Source organism: Centropristis striata, chromosome 9 (assembly GCF_030273125.1).
Source record: "Centropristis striata isolate RG_2023a ecotype Rhode Island chromosome 9, C.striata_1.0, whole genome shotgun sequence".
In the NCBI taxonomy this organism is placed as follows: domain Eukaryota; kingdom Metazoa; phylum Chordata; class Actinopteri; order Perciformes; family Serranidae; genus Centropristis; species Centropristis striata.
This window is the reverse complement of record NC_081525.1, coordinates 2220512-2228716: the sequence shown is the minus strand read 5'-3', so window position 1 is coordinate 2228716 and position 8205 is coordinate 2220512.

The following is an 8205-nucleotide window of genomic DNA, read 5'->3' as shown; positions in this document are numbered from 1 at the left end:
CCATGTGTGATGCCAGGTGATGATGTCATGTGATGATGATGTCAGGTGGTGATGTCAGGTGATGATGTCATGTGATGATGATATCAGGTGATGATGATGTCATGTGATGATGATGTCATGTTGTCAGGTGATGATGCCATGTGTGATGCCAGGTGATGATGTCTGTGATGATGATGTCAGGTGATGATGTCATGTGATGCTGATGTCAGGTGGTGATGATGTCATGATGCCAGGTGATGATGTCATGTGGTGATGTCATGTGATGATGATGTCATGCGATGATGATGTCATGATGCCAGGTGATGATGTCATGTGTGATGTCAGGTGGTGATGTCATGTGATGATGATGTCATGGGATGATGTCATGGGATGATGATGTCAGGTGGTGATGTCATGTGGTGGTGATGTCAGGTGATGATCATGTCATGTGATGATGATGTCATGATGCCAGGTGATGTCATGTGATGATGTCAGGTGATGATGTCATGTGATGCTGATGTCAGGTGGTGATGATGTTATGTGTGTTGTCAGGTGATGATGTCATGTGATGATGTCAGGTGGTGATGTCATGTGATAATGATGTCATGTGATGATGTCAGGTGATGATGTCATGTGATGCTGATGTCAGGTGGTGATGATGTCATGTGTGTTGTCAGGTGATGATGTCATGTGATGATGATGATGCCAGGTGATGATGTCTGTGATGATGATGTCAGGTGATGATGTCAGGTGATGATGTCATGTGATGCTGATGTCAGGTGGTGATGATGTCATGCGATGATGATGTTATGATGCCAGGTGATGATGTGATGTGTGATGTCAGGTGGTGATGTCATGTGATGATGATGTCAGGTGATGATGATGTCATGTGATGATGATGTCATGATGCCAGGTGATGATGTCATGTGTGATGTCAGGTGATGATGTCATGTGATGATGATGTCATGGGATGATGTCATGGGATGATGATGTCAGGTGGTGATGTCATGTGGTGGTGATGTCAGGTGATGATCATGTCATGTGATGATGATGTCATGATGCCAGGTGATGATGTGATGTGATGATGATGTCATGTGATGATGTCATGTAATGCTGATGTCAGGTGGTGATGATGTTGTGTGTTGTCAGGTGATGATGTCATGTGATGATGTCAGGTGGTGATGTCATGTGATAATGATGTCATGTGATGATGTCAGGTGATGATGTCATGTGATGCTGATGTCAGGTGGTGATGATGTCATGTGTGTTGTCAGGTGATGATGTCATGTGATGATGATGATGTCAGGTGATGATGTCATGTGATGATGATATCAGGTGATGATGATGTCATGTGATGATGATGTCATGATGTCAGATGATGATGCCATGTGTGATGCCAGGTGATGATGTCATGTGATGATGATGTCAGGTGGTGATGTCAGGTGATGATGTCATGTGATGATGATGTCAGGTGATGATGATGTCATGTGATGATGATGTCATGTGATGTCAATTGATGATGTCATGGGATGATGATGTCAGGTGGTGATGTCAGGTGATGATGTCATGTGGTGGTGATGTCATGTGATGATGATGTCATGCGATGATGATGTCATGTGTGATGTCAGTTGATGATGTCATGTGATGATGATGTCAGGTGGTGATGTCAGGTGATGATGTCATGTGGTGGTGATGTCAGGTGATGATGATGTCATGTGATGATGTCATGGGATGATGATGTCAGGTGGTGATGTCATGTGGTGTTGATGCCAGGTGTTGATGTGATGTGATGATGATGTCATGTGATGATGTCATGTAATGCTGATGTCAGGTGGTGATGATGTTATGTGTGTTGTCAGGTGATGATGTCATGTGATGATGTCAGGTGGTGATGTCATGTGATAATGATGTCATGTGATGATGTCAGGTGATGATGTCATGTGATGCTGATGTCAGGTGGTGATGATGTCATGTGTGTTGTCAGGTGATGATGTCATGTGATGATGATGATGTCAGGTGATGATGTCATCTGATGATGATATCAGGTGATGATGATGTCATGTGATGATGATGTCATGATGTCAGATGATGATGCCATGTGGGATGCCAGGTGATGATGTCATGTGATGATGATGTCAGGTGGTGATGTCAGGTGATGATGTCATGTGATGATGATGTAAGGTGATGATGATGTCATGTGATGATGATGTCATGTGATGTCAATTGATGATGTCATGGGATGATGATGTCAGATGGTGATGTCAGGTGATGATGTCATGTGGTGGTGATGTCATGTGATGATGATGTCATGCGATGATGATGTCATGTGATGATGATGTCAGGTGGTGATGTCAGGTGATGATGTCATGTGGTGGTGATGTCAGGTGATGATGATGTCATGTGATGATGTCATGGGATGATGATGTCAGGTGGTGATGTCATGTGGTGGTGATGTCAGGTGATGATCATGTCATGTGATGATGATGTCATGATGCCAGGTGATGTCATGTGATGATGTCAGGTGATGATGTCATGTGATGCTGATGTCAGGTGGTGATGATGTTATGTGTGTTGTCAGGTGATGATGTCATGTGATGATGTCAGGTGGTGATGTCATGTGATAATGATGTCATGTGATGATGTCAGGTGATGATGTCATGTGATGCTGATGTCAGGTGGTGATGATGTCATGTGTGTTGTCAGGTGATGATGTCATGTGATGATGATGATGCCAGGTGATGATGTCTGTGATGATGATGTCAGGTGATGATGTCATGTGATGCTGATGTCAGGTGGTGATGATGTCATGCGATGATGATGTTATGATGCCAGGTGATGATGTCATGTGTGATGTCAGGTGGTGATGTCATGTGATGATGATGTCAGGTGATGATGATGTCATGTGATGATGATGTCATGATGCCAGGTGATGATGTCATGTGTGATGTCAGGTGATGATGTCATGTGATGATGATGTCATGGGATGATGTCATGGGATGATGATGTCAGGTGGTGATGTCATGTGGTGGTGATGTCAGGTGATGATCATGTTATGTGATGATGTCATGATGCCAGGTGATGATGTGATGTGATGATGATGTGATGTGATGATGTCATGTAATGCTGATGTCAGGTGGTGATGATGTTATGTGTGGTGTCAGGTGATGATGTCATGTGATAATGATGTCATGTGATGATGTCAGGTGATGATGTCATGTGATGCTGATGTCAGGTGGTGATGATGTCATGTGTGTTGTCAGGTGATGATGTCATGTGATGATGATGATGTCAGGTGATGATGTCATGTGATGATGATATCAGGTGATGATGATGTCATCTGATGATGATGTCATGATGTCAGATGATGATGCCATGTGTGATGCCAGGTGATGATGTCATGTGATGATGATGTCAGGTGGTGATGTCAGGTGATGATGTCATGTGATGATGATGTCAGGTGATGATGATGTCATGTGATGATGATGTCATGTGATGTCAATTGATGATGTCATGGGATGATGATGTCAGGTGGTGATGTCAGGTGATGATGTCATGTGGTGGTGATGTCATGTGATGATGATGTCATGCGATGATGATGTTATATGTGATGTCAGTTGATGATGTCATGTGATGATGATGTCAGGTGGTGATGTCAGGTGATGATGTCATGTGGTGGTGATGTCAGGTGATGATGATGTCATGTGATGATGTCCTGTGATGATGATGTCATGATGTCAGGTGATGATGTCATGTGATGATGTCATAATGTCAGGTGATGATGATGTCATGTGATGATGATGTCATGTGATGATGTTAGCTGATGATGTCATGTGATGCTGTTGTCAGGTGGTGATGATGTCGTGTGTTGTCAGGTGATGATGTCATGTGATGATGAAGTCAGGTGGTGATGTCATGTGATGATATCAAGTGATGATGTCATGGGATGATGATGTCAGGTGGTGTCAGGTGATGATGTCATGTTGTGGTGATGTCATGTGATGATGATGTCATGTGATGTCAAGTGATGATGTCATGGGATGATGATGTCAGGTGGTTATGTCAGGTGATGATGATGTCATGTGATGTCAAGTGATGATGTCATGTGGTGGTGATGTCACGTGATGATGATGTCATGATGTCAGGTGATGATGTCATGTGATGATATCAAGTGATGATGTCATTGGATGATGATGTCAGGTGGTTATGTCAGGTGATGATGATGTCATGTGATGTCAAGTGATGATGTCATGTGGTGGTGATGTCACGTGATGATGATGTCATGATGTCAGGTGATGATGTCATGTGATGATATCAAGTGATGATGTCATGGGATGATGATGTCAGGTGGTGATGTCAGGTGATGATGTCATGTTGTGGTGATGTCATGTGATGATGATGTCATGTGATGTCAAGTGATGATGTCATGGGATGATGATGTCAGGTGGTTATGTCAGGTGATGATGTCATGTGGTGGTGATGTCAGGTGAAGATGATGTCATGTGATGATGTCCTGTGATGATGATGTCATGATGTCAGGTGATGATGTCATGTGCTGATGTCAGTTGATGATGTCAAGTGATGATGTCAGGTGGTGATGTCATATGATGATGATGATGATGTCAGGATTGTTACCACCTGGCTCTAAGGTGGTAACAAGGATGGAGGTCACACACAGATTGAGCATGAAAAACTAATTTTAGTTAACATAATTTAATTAACTTATTTACAAATGAGTGGTGTATGTAGATAAGAAAGGAGTCAGTCATGTCAGCAGTGTGTGGATGCGTTGAAAATATGGTGAGGTTTGTGTTGTATGGTGCGACAAACCAAACAAAGTAAGCCACAGTGTTGGGCCTGGAGCCTGCTGAGAGGGAATGAAGCTCTGCAGAAGGCCCTCCTTTATGCCGTCTGGAGAGCCCATCCCACATGGGCAGGTACAATCACAACCCTCCCACTCTACCCTCCTTACCACTCCCAGTACCTGCAACAAAAGCAGAAGTAAACAAGAAGGCAGAGTGGGAGGGGTCGTCACAGGTGGTGATGTCAGGTGATGATGTCATGTGTGATGTCAGGTGATGATGTCATGTGATGATGATGTCATGTGTGATGTCAGCTGATGATGTCATGTGTGATGTCAGGTGATGATGTCATGTGATGATGTCATGTGATGATGATGTCATGATGTCAGGTGATGATGTCATGTGATGATGATGTCATGTGATGATGATGTCATGATGTCAGGTGATGATGTCATGTGATGATGATGTCATGTGATGATGTTAGCTGATGATGTCATGTGATGCTGTTGTCAGGTGGTGATGATGTCATGTGTGTTGTCAGGTGATGATGTCATGTGATGATGATGTCAGGTGGTGATGTCATGTGATGATGTCATGTGATGATATCAAGTGATGATGTCATGGGATGATGATGTCAGGTGGTGATGTCAGGTGATGATGTCATGTTGTGGTGATGTCATGTGATGATGATGTCATGTGATGTCAAGTGATGATGTCATGGGATGATGATGTCAGGTGGTTATGTCAGGTGATGATGTCATGTGGTGGTGATGTCAGGTGAAGATGATGTCATGTGATGATGTCCTGTGATGATGATGTCATGATGTCAGGTGATGATGTCATGTGATGATGTCAGTTGATGATGTCAAGTGATGATGTCAGGTGGTGATGTCATGTGATGATGATGTCAGGATTGTTACCACCTGGCTCTAAGGTGGTAACAAGGAGGGAGGTCACACACAGATTGAGCATGAAAAACTAATTTTAGTTAACATAATTTAATTAACTTATTTACAAATGAGTGGTGTATGTAGATAAGAAAGGAGTCAGTCGTGTCAGCAGTGTGTGGATGCGTTGAAAATATGGTGAGGTTTGTGTTGTATGGTACGACAAACCAAACAAAGTAAGCCACAGTGTTGGGCCTGGATCCTGCTGAGAGAGAGTGAAGCTCTGCAGAAGGCCCTCCTTTATGCCGTCTGGAGAGCCCATCCCACATGGGCAGGTACAATCACAACCTTCCCACTCTACCCTCCTTACCACTCCCAGTACCTGCAACAAAAGCAGAAGTAAACAAGAAGGCAGAGTGGGAGGGGTCGTCACAGGTGGTGATGTCAGGTGATGATGTCATGTGTGATGTCATGTGATGATGTCATGTGCTGATGTCAGGTGATATCAGGTGATGATGTTGTGACGATGATGTAAGGTGGTGATGATGTCATGTGTGATGTCAGATGATGATGTCATGTGATGGTGTCATGTTATGATGATGTCATGTGTGATGTCAGGTGATGATGTCATGTGATGATGATGTCATGTGTGATGTCATATGTGATGTCAGGTGATGATGTCATGTGATGATGATGTCATGGGATGTCAAGTGATGATATCATGGGATGATTATGTCATGTAGTGGTTATGTCATGTGATGATGATGTCAAGTAATGATATCATGGGATGATGATGTCATGTAGTGGTTATGTCATGTGATGATGATGTCAGGTGATGATGTCATGTGATGATGTCCTGTGGTGATGATTATGTCATGATGTAAGGTGATGATGTCATGTGATGATGATGTCATGTGATGATGTCAGGTGATGATGTCATGTGGTGATATCTTGTGATGATGATGTCAGGATTTTTACCACCTGGCTCTAAGGTGGTAACAAGGAGGGAGGTCACACACAGATTGAGCATGAAAAAACTAATTTTATTGAACATAATTTAATTAACTTATTTACAAATGAGTGGTGTATATATATAAGAAAGGAGTCAATGATGTCAGCAGTGTGTGGATTCATGGGAAATATGGTGAGGTTTGTGATGTATCGTGTGACAAACCAAACAAAGGAAGCCACAGTGTTGGGCCTGGAGCCTGCTGAGAGAGAGTGAAGCTCTGCAGAAGGCCCTCCTTTATGCCTTCTAGAGAGCCCATCCCACATGGGCAGGTACAATCACAACCCTCCCACTCTACCCTCCTAACCACTCCCAGTACCTGCAACAAATGCAGAAATAACAAGTAGGCAGAGTGGGAGGGGTCGTCACAGGTGATGATGTCATGTGTGATGTGATGTGATGTGATAATGATGTCATGTGATGATGTCAAGTGATGATGTCATGTGATGCTGATGTCAGGTGGTGATGATGTCATCTGTGTTTTCAGGTGATGATGTCATGTGATGATGATGTCAGGTGGTGATGTCAGGGGATGATGTCATGTGATGATGATATCAGGTGATGATGATGTCATGTGATGATGATGTCATCATGTAAGGTGGTGATGCCATGTGTGAAGCCAGGTGATGATGTCATGTGATGATATCAGGTGATGATGTCATGTGATGCTGATGTCAGGTGGTGATGATGTCATGTGATGATGATGTCAGGTGGTGATGATGTCATGTGATGATGATGTCATGATGTCAGGTGATGATGTCATGTGTGATGTCAAGTGATGATGTCATGTGATGATGATGTCATGTGATGTCAGGTGATGATGATGTCATGTGATATCAAGTGATGATGTCATGGGATGATGAAGTCAGGTGGTGATGTCAGGTGATGCTGTTATGTGGTGGTGATGTCAGGTGATGATGATGTCATGTGATGATGATGTCATGTGATGATGTCAGGTGATGATGTCATGTGATGCTGATGTCAGGTGGTGATAATGTCATGTGTGTTGTCAGCTGATGATGTCATGTGATGATGATGTCAGGTGGTGATGTCATGTGATGATGTCATGTGATGATGCCAAGTGATGATGTCATGGGATGATGATGTCAGGTGGTGATGTCAGGTGATGATGTCATGTGGTGGTGATGTCATGTGATGATGATGTCAGGTGATGATGATGTCAGGTGATGATGATGTCATGTGATGATGTCTGTGATCATGATGTCAGGTGATGATGTCATGTGATGATGTCATGTGATGATGATGTCATGTGATGCTGTTGTCAGGTGGTGATGATGTCATGTGTGTTGTCAGGTGATGATGTCATGTGATGATGATGTCAGGTGGTGATGTCATGTGATGATGTCATGTGATGATATCAAGTGATGATGTCATGGGATGATGATGTCAGGTGATGATGTTATGTTGTGGTGATGTCATGTGATGATGATGTCATGTGATGTCAAGTGATGATGTCATGGGATGATGATGTCAGGTGGTTATGTCAGGTGATGATGTCATGTGGTGGTGA